The sequence below is a fragment of the Apodemus sylvaticus genome, chromosome 17, assembly GCF_947179515.1.
Source record: "Apodemus sylvaticus chromosome 17, mApoSyl1.1, whole genome shotgun sequence".
In the NCBI taxonomy this organism is placed as follows: Eukaryota; Metazoa; Chordata; class Mammalia; order Rodentia; family Muridae; genus Apodemus; species Apodemus sylvaticus.
The window spans coordinates 82,007,564-82,022,309 of record NC_067488.1 but is presented as its reverse complement, the minus strand read 5'-3'; positions in this window follow the sequence as shown (position 1 = coordinate 82,022,309).

Below are 14,746 nucleotides of genomic sequence, written 5' to 3'. Positions count from 1 at the left end.
TAGGAAAAACAAGATATTTTTGCACAATGCGTTATTTCTTCTGGTAGAGTTTAAGTATTTCTAATACGTAGTCTTTGTCTTTACTCTGCAACACTATATTTCCTTATATCTTGCTATTCTTACAAATTCTTTCGAGAGAAAACTCTCCTATGCGTTCTCTTTTGAGGCTGCACCTTAGAAAAAAACGCAATACCAAAGCTTTTCGAGTTGCAACAAATTGTTTAGGAAAAACAAGATAATTTCGCACGATAAGGGATTTTCTTACAACGTGGTTTTCTGACATATTTTTTCGATAGAAAGCTCTCCTGTGTGTTCTGTTTTGAGGCTACACGATGAGACATACACGCAACACCAAAGCTTTTTGAGTTACAACGCGTTGTTTAGGAAACACAAGATAATTTCGCATGATGCGGTATTTCCTTAAAAGGCGGTACTCTGACATATTTTTTCGAGAGAAAATTCTCCGGTGGGTTCTCTTTAGAGGCTACAAATTTAGACATACACGCAACACCAAATATTTTCTAGTTACAACCTGTTGTTTAGGAAAAACAAGATAATTTTGCACGATACACTATATATTCTCGAAAATTTTAAGTATTTCTTTTTTTTTATTCTATATAATTTTTTTTACATTTCAAATGATTTCCCTTTTCTAGCCCCCCCCCCCACTTCCCGAAAGTACCGTAAGCCCCCTTCTCTTCCCCTGTCCTCCCACCCACCCCTTCCCACTTCCCCGTTCTGGTTTTGCCGAATATTGTTTCACTGAGTCTTTCCAGAACCAGGGGCCACTCCTCCTTTCTTCTTGTACCTTATTTGATGTGTGGATTATGTTTTGGGTGTTCCAGTATTCTAGGTTAATATCCATTTATTAGGGAGTGCATACCATGATTCACCTTTTGAGTCTGGGTTACCTCACTTAGTATGATGTTCTCTAGCTCCATCCATTTGCCTAAGAATTTCATGAATTCATTGTTTCTAATGGCTGAATAGTACTCCATTGTGTAGATATACCACATTTTTTCATCCACTCTTCTGTTGAGGGATACCTGGGTTCTTTCCAGCATCTGGCAATTATAAATAGGGCTGCTATGAACATAGTAGAACGTGTATCCTTATTACATGGTGGGGAGTCTTCTGGGTATATGCCCAGGAGTGGTATTTCTAATACGTACATATTTGTCTTTACTCTGCAACACTGTCTTTCCTTATAATGTGGTATTCTTACATATTCTTTCGAGAGAAAACTCTCCTCTTCGTTCTATTTTGAAGCTACACTCTTAGACATACACGCAACACCAAAGCTTTTCGAGTTACAACGTGTTGTTTAGGAAAAACAAGATAATTTCTCACATTTCGGGATTTCCTTGAAACCTGGTATTCTGACATATTTTTATGAGAGGAAATTCTCCTGTGCGTTCTCTTTTGAGGCTACATGCTTAGAAATACACGCAACAACACATCTTTTCGAGTTACAACCTGTTGTTTAGGAAACACAAGATAATTTCGCATGATGCAGGATTTCATTAAAACGTGGTATTCTGACATATTTTTTCGAGAGAAAATTCTACTGTGGGTTCTCTTTTGAGGCTACCCATTTACACATACACACAACAACAAATCTTTTCGAGTTACAATGTGTTGGTTAGGAAATACAAGATAATTTTTTTACGATGCATTATTTCTTCTCGTAAAGTTTAAGTATTTCTAATACGTACGTATTTGTCTTTAGTCTGCAACACTGTATTTCCTTATAACGTGGTGTTCTTACATATTCTTTCTAGAGAAATCTCTCCTGTGCGTTCTCTTTTGAGGCTACATGCTTAGACATACACACAACACCAAACTTCTCGAGTTACAACGTGTTGTTTAAGAAAAACATGATAATTTTGCAGGATGCGGGATTTCCTTATAACGTGGTATTCTGACATATTTTTTGAGTGAAAACTCTCCTGTTCATTCTCTTTTGAGGCTACACGCTTAGACATACACGCAACACCAAATCCTTTCGAGTTACAACGTGTTGTTTAGGAAATAAAAGATAATTTTGTACGATGCATTATTTCTTCGAGTAAAGTTTAAGTATTTCTTATATGTACGTATTTGTCTTTATTCTGCAACACTGTATTTCCTTAAAACGTGGTATTCTTACATATTCTTTCGAGAGAAAACTCTCCTGTGCGTTCTCTTTTGAGGCTACGAGCTTAGACATACACGAAACACCAAATTTTTTCGAGTTACAACGTGTTGTTTAGGAAAAACAAGATAATTTTGCACGATGCGTTATTTGTTCTCGCAAAGTTTAAGTATTTCCAATATGTACGTTTTTGTCTTTACTCTGCAACACTGTATTTCCTTATAACGTGGTATTCTTACATATTCTTTCGATTGAAAACTCTCCTGTGTGTTCTCATTTGAGTCTACACGCTTAGACAGAAACACAACACCAAAGCTTTTCGAGTTACAAAGTGTTGTTTAGGAAAAACAAGATAATTTCGCACGATGCGGGATTTTTTTAAAACATGGTATTCTGACATATTTTTTCGAGAGAAAACTCTCCTGTGCATTCTCTTTTGAGGCTACACGCTTAGATATATATGCCACACCAAATCTTTTCGAGTTACAACGTGTTGTTTAGGAAAAACAAGATAATTTTGTACGATGCGTTATTTCTTCTTGTAAAGTTTAAGTATTTCTAATATGTACGTATTTGTCTTTACTCTGCAAAACTCTATTTCCTTGTAAAGTGGTATTCTTACATATCTTGTGAGAGAAAACTCTCCTGTGCATTATCTTTTGATGCTACACAATTAGACATACACGGAACACCAAAGCTTTTCGAGTTAATACATGTTGTTTAGGTAAAACAAGATAATTTCGCACGATGCAGGATTTCTTTAAAACGTGGTATTGTGACATATTTTATCGAGAGAAAACTGTCCTGTGCGTTCTCTTTTGAGGCTACACGCTGAGACATACAAGCAACACCAAAGGTTTTCGAGTTACAACGTGTTGTTTAGGAAAAACAAGATAATTTCGCACGTTGCAGGATTTCCTTATAACTTGGTATTCTGACATATTTTTTTCGGAGAAAATTCTACTGTGGGTGCTCTTTTGAGGCTACACGTTTAGACATACACGCAGCACCAAATCTTTTCGAGTTACAACGTGTTGCTTAAGAAATACAAGATAAATTTTACGATGCTTTATTTCTTCTCGTAAACTTTAAGTATTTCTAATACGTACGTATATGTCTTTACTCTGCAACATTTTATTCCGTTATAAAATGGAATTGTTACATATTCTTTCGAGAGAAAACTCTGTTGTGCATTCTCTTTTGAGGCTACACACTTAGACATACACGCAACACCAAAGCTTTTCGAGTTACAACGTGTTGTTTAGGAAAAACAAGGTAATTTCGCATGATGCAGTATTTCCTTAAAATGTGGTATTCTGACATTTTTTCGAGAGAAAATTCTCCTGCCGGTTTCTTTTGAGGATAGACATTTAGACATACACACCATACCAAATCTTTTCGAGTTACAATGTGTTGTTTAGGAAATACAAGATAATTTTGTGCGATGCATTATTTCTTCTCGTAAAGTGTAAGTATTTCTAATATGTACGTATTTGTCTTTACTCTGCAACACTGTATTTCCTTGTAAGGGTGTATTCTGAAATATTCTTTCGAGAGAAAACTCTCCTGTGCGTTCTCTTTGGAGGCTACACACTTAGACATACAACCAACATCAAAGCTTTTCGAGTTAAAACATGTTGTTTAGGAAAAAACAAGATAATTTCGCACGATGCATTATTTCTTCTCATAAAGTTTAAGTATTTCTAATACGTACGTATTTGTCTTTACTCTGCAATACTGTATTTCCTTATACGTGGTATTCTTACATATTCTTTCAAGAGAAAACTCTCCTGTGCATTCTCTTTTGAGTCTACATGTTTAGACATACACGCAACACCAAATCTTTGCGAGTTACAATGTGCTGTTAAGGAAAAACAAGATAATTTCGCACTATGCGGGATTTCCTTTAAACGTGGTATTCTGACATATTTTTCCAAGAGAAAACTCTTCGGTGCATTCTTTTTTGATTCTACATGCTTAGACATACACGCAACACCAAACCTTTTCGAGTTACAACAGGTTCTTTAGGAAATACTACATAATTTTGTATGCTGCGTTATTTCTTCTCGTAAAGTTTAAGTATTTCTAATACGTACGTATTTGTCTTTAATATTCAACACTGTATTTCCTTGTAACGAGGTATTCTTACATATCCTTTTGAGAGAAAATTCTCCTGTGCGTTCTCTTCTGAGGCTACACACCTAGATATACACGCAACACCAAAGCTTTTCGAGTTAAAACTGGTTCTTTAGGTAAAAACAATATAATTTCCCACGATTCAGGATTTCCTTAAAATGTGGTATTCTGACATATTCATTCAAGAGAAAACTCTCCTGGGCGTTCTCTTTTGAGGCTACACACTTAGACATACACGCAACACCAAATCTTTTCGAGTTACAACATGTTGCTTAGGATATATAAGATAATTTTGCACGATGTGTTATTTCTTCTCGTAAAGTTTAAGTATTTCTAATACGTACATATTTGTCTTTACTCTGAAACACTGTATTTCCTTACAACGAGGTATTCTTATATATTCTTTTGAGAGAAAACTCTCCTGTGCATTCTCTTTTGAGGCTACACGCTTAGACATACAAGCAACACCAAAGCTTTTCGAGTTACAACATGTTGTTTAGGAAAAACAAGATAATTTCGCATGATGCAGGATTTCCTTAAAACGTGGTATTCTGATATATATTTTCGAGAGAACATTCTCCTGTGGGTTCTCTTTTGAGGCGACATGTTTAGACATACATGCAACACCAAATGTTTTCGAGTTAAAATGTGTTCTTTAGGAAATACAAGAAATTTTTTTAGGATGCGTTATTTCTTATCATAAAGTTTAAGTATTTTTAAAACGTACATATTTGTCTTTACACTGCAACACTGTATTTCCTTATAACGTGGTATTCTTACATATTCTTTCGAGAGAAAACTCTCCTGTGTGTTCTCTTCTGAGGAGGCATCCTTAGACATACACACAACACCAAAACTTTTCAAGTTACAACGTGTTGTTTAGGAAAAACAAGATAATTTCGCACGATGAGGGTTTCCTTAAAACGTGATATTCTGACATATTTTTTTTCCTAGGGAAAACTCTCCTGTGCATTCTCTTTTACGGCTACAAGCTTAGACATTCACGCAACACCAAATCCTTTCCAGTTTCAACTTGTTGTTTAGGAAATACAAGATAATTTTGTACAGAGCATTATTTCTTCTCATAAAGTTTAAATATTTCTAATAAATATGTATTTGTCTTTACTCTGCAACACTCTATTTCCTTGTAACATGGTATTCTTACATATTCTTTTGAGAGAAAACTGTCCTGTGTGTTCACTTTTGAGGCTACACAATTAGACATACACACAACAACAAATCATTTCGATTTACAACGTGTTGTTTAAGAAAAACAAGATAATTTCGCACGATGAGGGATTTCCTTAAAACGTGGTATTCTGACATATTTTTATGAGAGAAAACTCTACTGTGCATTACCTTTTGAGGCTAGACGCTTAGACATATACGCCACACCAAATCTTTTCGAGTTACAACGTGTTGTTTCGGAAATACAAGATAATTTTGAACGATGCATTATTTCTTCTCGAAAAGTTTAAGTATTTCTAATATGTATGTAGTTGTCTTTACTCTGCAAAACTGTATTTCCTTGTAAAGTGGTATTCTTACATATCTTGTGAGAGAAAACTCTCCTGTGCATTATCTTTTGAGGCTACACAATTAGACATACACGCAACACCAAAGCTTTTCAAGTTAAAACATGTTGTTTAGGAAAAACAAGATAATTTCGCACGATGCAGGATTTCTTTAAAACGTGGTATCGTGACATATTTTATCGAGAGAAAACTCTCCTGTGCATTCTCTTTTGAGGCGACACGCTGAGACATACAAGCAACACCAAAGGTTTTCGAGTTACAACGTGTTGTTTAGGAAAAAACATGATAATTTCGCACGTTGCAGGATTTCCTTAAAACATGGTATTCTGACATATTTTTTCGGAGAAAATTCTCCTGTCGGTGTTCTTTTGAGGCTACACGTTTAGACATACACGCAACACCAAATCTTTTCAAGTTACAACGTGTTGTTTAGGAAATAAAAGATAATTTTGTACAATGCGTTATTTCTTCTCGTAAAGTTTAAGTATTTCTAATATGTAAGTATTTATCTTTACTCTGCAAAACTCTATTTCCTTGTAACGTGGTATTCTTACATATTCTTTCGAGAGAAAACTGTCTTGTGCCTTCTCTTTTGAGGCTACACACTTAGACATACATGCAACACCAAATCTTTTCGAGTTACAACGTGTTGTTTAGGAAATACAAGATAATTTTGTACGATGCGTTATTTCTTCGAGTAAAGTTTAAGTATTTCTAATATGTACGTATTTGTCTTTATTCTGCTACTCTGCATTTCCTTATAAAGTGGTATTCCTACATATTCTTTCAAGAGAAAACTCTCCTGTGCATTCTCTTTTGAGTCTACACGCTTAGACATACCAGCAACACCAAAGCTTTTCGAGTTACAACGTGTTGTTTAGGAAAAACAAGATAATTTCGCAAGATGCAGGATTTCCTTAAAACATGGTATTCTGACATATTTTTTCGAGAGAATTTTCTCCTGTGGGTTCTCTTTTGAGGCTACACGTTTAGCCATACATGCAACACCAAATCTTTTCGAGTTGCAACGTGTTATTTAGGATATACAAGATAATTTTGCATGATGCGTTATTTCTTCTTGTAAAGTTTAAGTATTTCTAATACATACATATTTTTCTTTACTCTACAACACTGTATTTCCTTATAACGTGATAATCATATATATTCTTTCGAGAAAAAACTCTCCTGTGCGTTCTCTTTTGAGGCTACACGCTTAGACATACAAGCAACACCAAAGCTTTGCGAGTTACAACGTGTTGTTTAGGAAAAACAAGATAAATTCGCACGATGCGGGATTTCCTTAAAACGTGGTATTCTGATACATATTTTCGAGAGAACATTCTCCTGTGGGTTCTTTTTTGAGGCTACATGTTTAGACATACACGCAACACCAAATGTTTTCGAGTTACAACATGCTGTATAGGAAATACAAGAAAATTTTTTACGATGAGTTATTTCTTTTCATAAAGTTTAAGTATTTTTAAAACGTACATAATTGTCTTTACTCTGCAACACTGTATTTCCTTTTAACGTGGTATTCTTACATAGTCTTTTGAGAGAAAACTCTCCTGTGCGTTCTCTTTTGAGGCTGCACCCTTAGATATATAAGCAACACCAAAGCTTTTCGAGTTACAACGTGTGGTTTAGGAAAAACAAGATAATTTCACACGATGAGGGATTTCCTTAAAACGTGGTATTCTGATATATTTTTTTCGAGGGAAACCTCTCCTGTGCGTTCTCTTTTAAGGCTACAAACTTACACATACACGCAACACCAAATTCTTTCCAATTTCAACATTTTGTTTAGGAAATACAGGATAATTTTTTATGGAGCGTTATTTCTTCACCTAAAGTTTAAGTATTTCTAATACGTACGTATTTGTTTTTACTCTGCAACACTCTATTTCCTTGTAACGTGGTACTCTCACATATTCTTTCGAGGGAAAATTGTCCTGTGCCTTCTCTTTTGAGGCTACACACTTAGACATACACGCAACATAAAATCTTTTCGAGTTACAACGTGTTGTTTAGGAAATACAAAATAATTTTGTATGATGTGTTATGTCTTCGAGTAAAGTTTAAGAATTTCTAATAAGTACGTATTTCTCTTTAATCTTCAACACTGTATTTCCTTATAACGTGGTATTCTTCCATATCCTTTCGAAAGAAAACTCTCCTGTGCATTCTCTTTTGAGGCTAAACGCTTACACATACACGCAATACCAAAGCATTTCGAGTTACAACGTGTTGTTTAGGAAAAACAAGATAACTTTCGCATGATGCGGGATTTCCTTAAAAAGTGGTATTCTGACATATTCTTTCGAGAGAAAACTCTCCTGTGCATTCTCTTTTGAGTCTACACGCTTAGACATACATGCAACACCAAAGCTTTTCGAGTTACAACCTGTTGTTTAGGAAAAACAAGATAATTTCGCAAGATGGGGGATTTCCTTAAAACATGGTATTCTGACGTATTTTTTCCAGAGAAAATTCTCTTGTGGGTTCTCTTTTGAGGCTACACATTTAGCCATACATGCAACACCAAATCTTTTCGAGTTACAACGTGTTGTTTAGGATATAAAAGATAATTTTGCACGATGCGTTATTTCTTCTCGTAAAATTTAAGTATTTCTAATACATACATATTTTTCTTTACTCTGCAACACTGTATTTCCCTATAACGTGATATTCGTATATATTCTTTCGAGAGAAAACTCTCCTGTGCATTCTCTTTTGAGGCTACACGCTTAGACAAACAAGCAACACCAAAGCTTTGAAAGTTACAACGTGTTGTTTAGGAAAAACAAGATAATTTCGCATGATGTGGGATTTTCTTAAAACGTGGTATTCTGATATATATTTTCGAGAGAACATTCTCCTATGGGATCTCTTTTGAGGCTACATGTTTAGACATATACGCAACACCAAATGTTTTCGAGTTACAACGTGTTGTTTAGGAAATACAAAACAAATTTGTACGATGCATTATTGCTTCTCATAAAGTTTAAGTATTTTTAAAACGTACATATTTATCTTTACTCTAAAACACTGTATTTCCTTATAACGTGGTATTCTTACATATTCTTTTGAGAGAAAACTCTCCTGTGCATTCTCTTTTGAGGCTGCACCCTTAGACATACAAGCAACACCAAAGCTTTTCGAGTTACAACGTGTTGTTTAGGAAAAACAAGATAATTTCGCACGATGAGGGATTTCCTTAAAACGTGGTATTCTGACATATTTTTTTCGAGAAAAAACTCTCCTGTGCTTTCTCTTTTACGGCTACAAGCTTAGACATACACGCAACACCAAATCCTTTCCAATTTCTACTTTTTGTTTAGGAAATACAAGATAATTTTGTACGGAGCATTATTTCTTCACATAAAGTTTAAGTATTCCTAATACATACGTATTTGTCTTTACTCTGCAACTCTCTATTTCCTTGTAACTTGGTATTCTTACATATTCTTTCGAGAGAAAACTGTCTTGTGCCTTCTCTTTTGAGGCTACACACTTAGACATACACGCAACACCAAATCATTTTGAGTTACAACGTATTGTTTAGGAAATGCAAGAAAATTTTGTACGATGTGTTATTTCTTCTTGTAAAGTTTAAGTATTTCTAATACATATGTATTTGTCTTTACTCTGCAACACTCTATTTACTTGTAACGTGGAACTCTTACATATTCTTTCGAGGGAAAACTGTCCTGAGCCTTCTCTTTTGAGGCTACAAACTTAGACATACATGCAACACCAAATCTTTTCGAGTTACAACATGTTGTTTAGGAAATACAAGATAATTTTTTACAATGTGTTATTTCTTTGAGTAAAGTTTAAGTATTTCTAATACGTACGTATTTGTCTTTAATCTGCAACACTGTATTTCCTTATAACGTGGTATTCTTACATATTCTTTATAGAGAAAACTCTCCTGTGCGTTCTCTTTTGAGGCTACATGCTTAGACATACACGCAATACCAAAGCATTTCGAGTTGCAACGTGTTGTTTAGGAAAAACAAGATAATTTCGCACGATGTGGGATTTCCTTAAAAAGTGGTGTTCTGACACATATTTTCGAGATAAAACTCTCCTGTGCGTTCTCTTTTGAGGCTACAAGCTTAGACATACATGCAACACCTAATCTTTTCTCGTTACAGCGTGCTGTTAAGGAAACACAAGATAATTTCGCACAATGCGGGGTTTCCATAAAACGTGGTATTCTGACATATTTTTTCGAGAGAAAACTCTCCTGTGCGTTCCCTTTTGAGGCTACATGCTTAGACATATACGCCACACCAAATCTTTTCGAGTTACAACGTGTTGTTTAGGAAAATTTAGATAATTTTGAACGATGCGTTATTTCTTCTCGTAAAATTTAAGTATTTCTAATATGTACGTATTTGTCTTTACTCTGCAAAACTGTATTTCCTTGTAAATGGATATTCTTACATATCTTGTGAGAGAAAACTCTCCTGTGCATTATCTTTTGAGGCTACACAATTAGTCATACACGCAACACCAAAGCTTTTCGAGTTAAAACGTTGTTTAGGAAAAAAAAGATAATTTCGCACGATGCAGGATTTCTATAAAACGTGGTATTATGACATATTTTATTGAGAGAAAAGTCTCCTGTGTGTTCTCTTTTGAGGCTACATGCTGAGACATACAAGCAACCCCAAAGGTTTTCAAGTTACAACGTGTTGTTTAGGAAAGACAAGATAATTTCGCACATTGTAGAATTTCCTTAAAACTTGGTATTCTGACATATTTTTTCGTAGAAAATTCTCTTACTGGTGCACTTTTGAGGCTACACATTTAGACATACTTGCAACACCAAATCCTTTCGAGTTATAACGTGTTGTTCAGGAAATACAAGATAATTTTGCACGATGCATTATTTCTTCTCGTAAAGTTTAAGTATTTCTAATACGCACATATTTGTCTTTACTCTGCAAAACTGTATTTCCTTATAATGTGGTATTCTAACATATTCTTTCAAGAGAAAACTCTCCTGTGCGTTCCCTTTTGAGGATACACGCTTAGACAACTCGCAACACCAAAGCTTTTCGAGTTACAATGTTTTGTTTAAGAAAAACAAGATAATTTCTCACAATGCGGGATTTCCTTAAAACGTGGTATTCTGACATATTTTTTTGGGAGAAAACTCTCCTGTGAGTTCCCTTTTGAGGCTACATGTTTAGACATACATGCAATACCAAATCTTTTCGAGTTACAACGTGTTGTTAAGGAAATACAGGATAATTTTTTATGATGCATTATTTCTTCATGTAAAGTGTAAAGTGTTTCTAATACGTACCTGTTTGTCTTTACTCTGCAACACTGTATTTTCTTGTAACATGGTATTCTCACATATTCTTTCGAGAGAGACCTCTCCTGTGGGTTCTCTTTTGAGTCTACAGGCTTAGACATGCACGCAACACCAAAGCTTTTCGAGTTACAACGTGTTGATTAGGAAATACAAGATAATTTTGCACGATGCGTTATTTCTTCTCGTAAAGTTTAAGTATTTCCAATATGTACGTATTTGTCTTTAATCTGCAACACTGTATTTCCTTATAACATGATATTCTTACATATTCTTTTGAGAGAAAACTGTCCTATGCGTTCTCTTTTGAGGCTGCACGCTTAGACAAAAATGCAACACCAAAGCTTTTTGAGTTAAAACAAGTTGTTTAGAAAAAATGATAATTTCGCCCGATGCCGGATTTCCTTAGAATGTAGTATTCTGACATATTTTTTCGAGAGAATACTCTCTTGTGTGTTCTCTTTTGAGGCTACACGCTGAGACATACAAGCTATACCAAAGCTTTTTGAGTTACAACGTGTTGTTTAGGAAAAACAAGGTAATTTCGCACGAAGCAGGATTTCCTTAAAACGTGGTATTCTGACATATTTTTTCGAGAAAAAAAACTCTCCTGTGCGTTTTCTTGTGAGGGTACCCATTTTGACATACACACAACACCAAATCTTTTCGAATTACAACGTGTTGTTTAGGAAATACAAGATAATTTTTTACGATGCGTTATTTCTTCTCGCAAAGTTTAAGTATTTCTAATATGTACGTACTGGTCTTTACTCTGCAACACTGTATTCCCTTATAACATGGTATTCTTACATATTCTTTCGAGAGAAAACTCTCTCGTGCGTTCTCTTTTGAGGCTAAACCCTTAGTCATACACGCAACACCATATCTTTTCGAGTGACAATGTGTTGTTTAAGAAATACAAGATACTTTTGTAAGATGCGTTATTTCATCTCATAAAGTTTAATTATTACTAATATGTACGTATTTGTCTTTATTCTGCAAAATTGTATTGCCTTGTAACGTGGTATTCTGACATATTCTTTCGAGAGAAAACTCTCCTGTGCATTCTCTTTTGAGGCTACACACTTAGACATGCACTCAACACCAAAGCTTTTCGAGTTAAAACATGTTGTTTAGGAAAAACAAGATAATTGCGCACGATGCAAGATTTCCTTAAAACGTGGTATTCTGACATATTTTTCGAGAGAAAACTCTCCTGTGCATTCTCTTTTGAAGCTACAAGCTTAGACATACACGTAACACAAAATCTTTTCGAGTTACAACGTGTTGTTTAGGAAAAGCGAGATAATTTTGCACGATGCTTTATTTCTTCTCGTAAAGTTTAAGTATTTCCAATATGTTCGTATTTGTCTTTACTCTGCAACACTGTATTTCCTAGTAACGTGGTATTCTTACATATTCTTTCGAGTGAAAACTCTCCTGTGCGTTCTCTTTTGAGGCTACACACTTAGACATTCACGCAACACCAAAGCTTTTCGAGTTACAACGTGTTGTTTAAGAAAAACAAGATAATTTCTCATGATGCGGGATTTCCTAAAAACGTGGTATTTTGACATATTTTGTGGAGAGAAAATTCTCCTGTGGGTTCTCTTTGGAGGCTACACGTTTAGACATACACGCAACACCAAAGCTTTTCGAGTTACAACGTGTTGTTTTGGAAATACAAGATAATTTTTTACGATGCGTTATTTCTTCTCGTAAAGTTTAAGTATTTCTAATACGTGCGCATTTGTCTTTAGTCTGCAACACTGTATTTCCTTATAACTTGGTATTCTTACATATTCTTTCGAGTGAAAACTCTCCTGTGCATTCTCTTTTGAGGCTACACACTTAGACATTCACGCAACACCAAAGCTTTTCAAGTTACAACGTGTTGTTTAAGAAAAACAAGATAATTTCGCACGATGTGGGATTTCGTAAAAACGTGGTATTCTGACATATTTTTTGGAGAGAAAACTCTCCTGTGCTTTCTATTTTGAGGCTACAAGCTTAGAGATACACGCAACACAAAATCTTTTCGAGTTGCAACGTGTTCTTTAACAAAAACAAGATAATTTCGCATGATACGGGATTTCCTTAAAATGTGGTATTCTGACATATTTGTCAAGAGAAAATTCTCCTGTGGGTTCTCTTTGGAGGCTACACGTTTAGACATACACGCAACACCAAAGCTTTTCGAGTTACAACGTGTTGTTTAGGAAATATAAGATATTTTTTTACGATGCCTTAATTCTTTTCGTAAAGTTTAAGTATTTCTAATAAGTGTGTATTTGTTTTTACTCTGCAGCACTGTATTTCTTTATAAAGTGGTATTCTTACATATTCTTTCGAGAGAAAACTCTCCTGTGCGTTCTTTTATGAGGCTACATGCTTAGACATACACGTAACACCAAAGATTTTTGAGTTACAACGTGTTGTTTAAGAAAAACAAGATAATTTCGCACGATGCGGGATTTCCTTAAAACGTGGTATTCTGACATATTTTTTTCGAGAGAAACTCTCCTGTGCGTTCTCTTTTGAGGCTACATGCTTAGACATACACGTAACACCAAAGCTTTTCGAGTTACAACGTGTTGTTTAAGAAAAACAAGATAATTTCGCACGATGCGGGATTTCCTTAAAGCGTGGTATTCTGACATATTTCTTCGACAGAAAACTCTCCTGTGCGTTCTCTTTTAAGGCTACATGCTTAGACATACACGCAACACCAAATCCTTTCGAGTTACAATGTGTTTTTTAGGAAATACAAGATAATACTTAACGATGCTTTATTTCTTCTCGTAATGGTTAAGTATTTCTAATACGTACGTATTTGTCTTTACTCTGCAACACTGTATTTCCTTGTAATATGGTATTCTTACATATTCTTTCAAGAGAAAACTCTCCTGTGCATTCTCTTTTGAGTCTACAAGCTTAGACATACACGCAACACCAAAGCTTTTCGAATTACAACGTGTTGTTTAGGAAAAACAAGATAATTTCGCACGATGCAGGATTTCCTTTAAACGTGGTATTCTGACACATTTTGTCGAGAGAAAATTCCTCTGTAGGTTCTCTTTTGAGGCTACACGTTTAGACAACCACGCAATACCAAATCTTTTCGACTTATAACGTGTTGTTTAGGAAAAACAAGATAATTTCGCACTATGTGGAAGTTTTTTAAACGTGGCATTCTGACATTTTTTCGAGAGAAAACTCTCTTGTGCGCTCTCTTTGGAGGTTACACGCTTACACTTACACGCCACACCAAATCTTTTCGAGTTACAACTTGTAGTTTAGGAAATACAAGATAATTTTGTTTGATGCTTTTTTTCTTCTCTTAATGTTTAAATATTTCTAATACATACGTATTTGTCTTTACTCTGCAAACCTGTATTTCCTTGTAATGTGGTATTCTTACATATTCTTTCGAGAGAAAACTCTCCTGTGTGTTCTCTTTTGCGGCTACACGCTTAGACATACACGCCACACCAAATCTTTTCCAGTTTCAACGTGTTGTTGGGAAATACTAGATAATTTTTTACGATGCGTTATTTCTTCTCGTAAAGTTTAAGTATTTCTAATATGTACGTATTTGTCTTTACTCTGCAA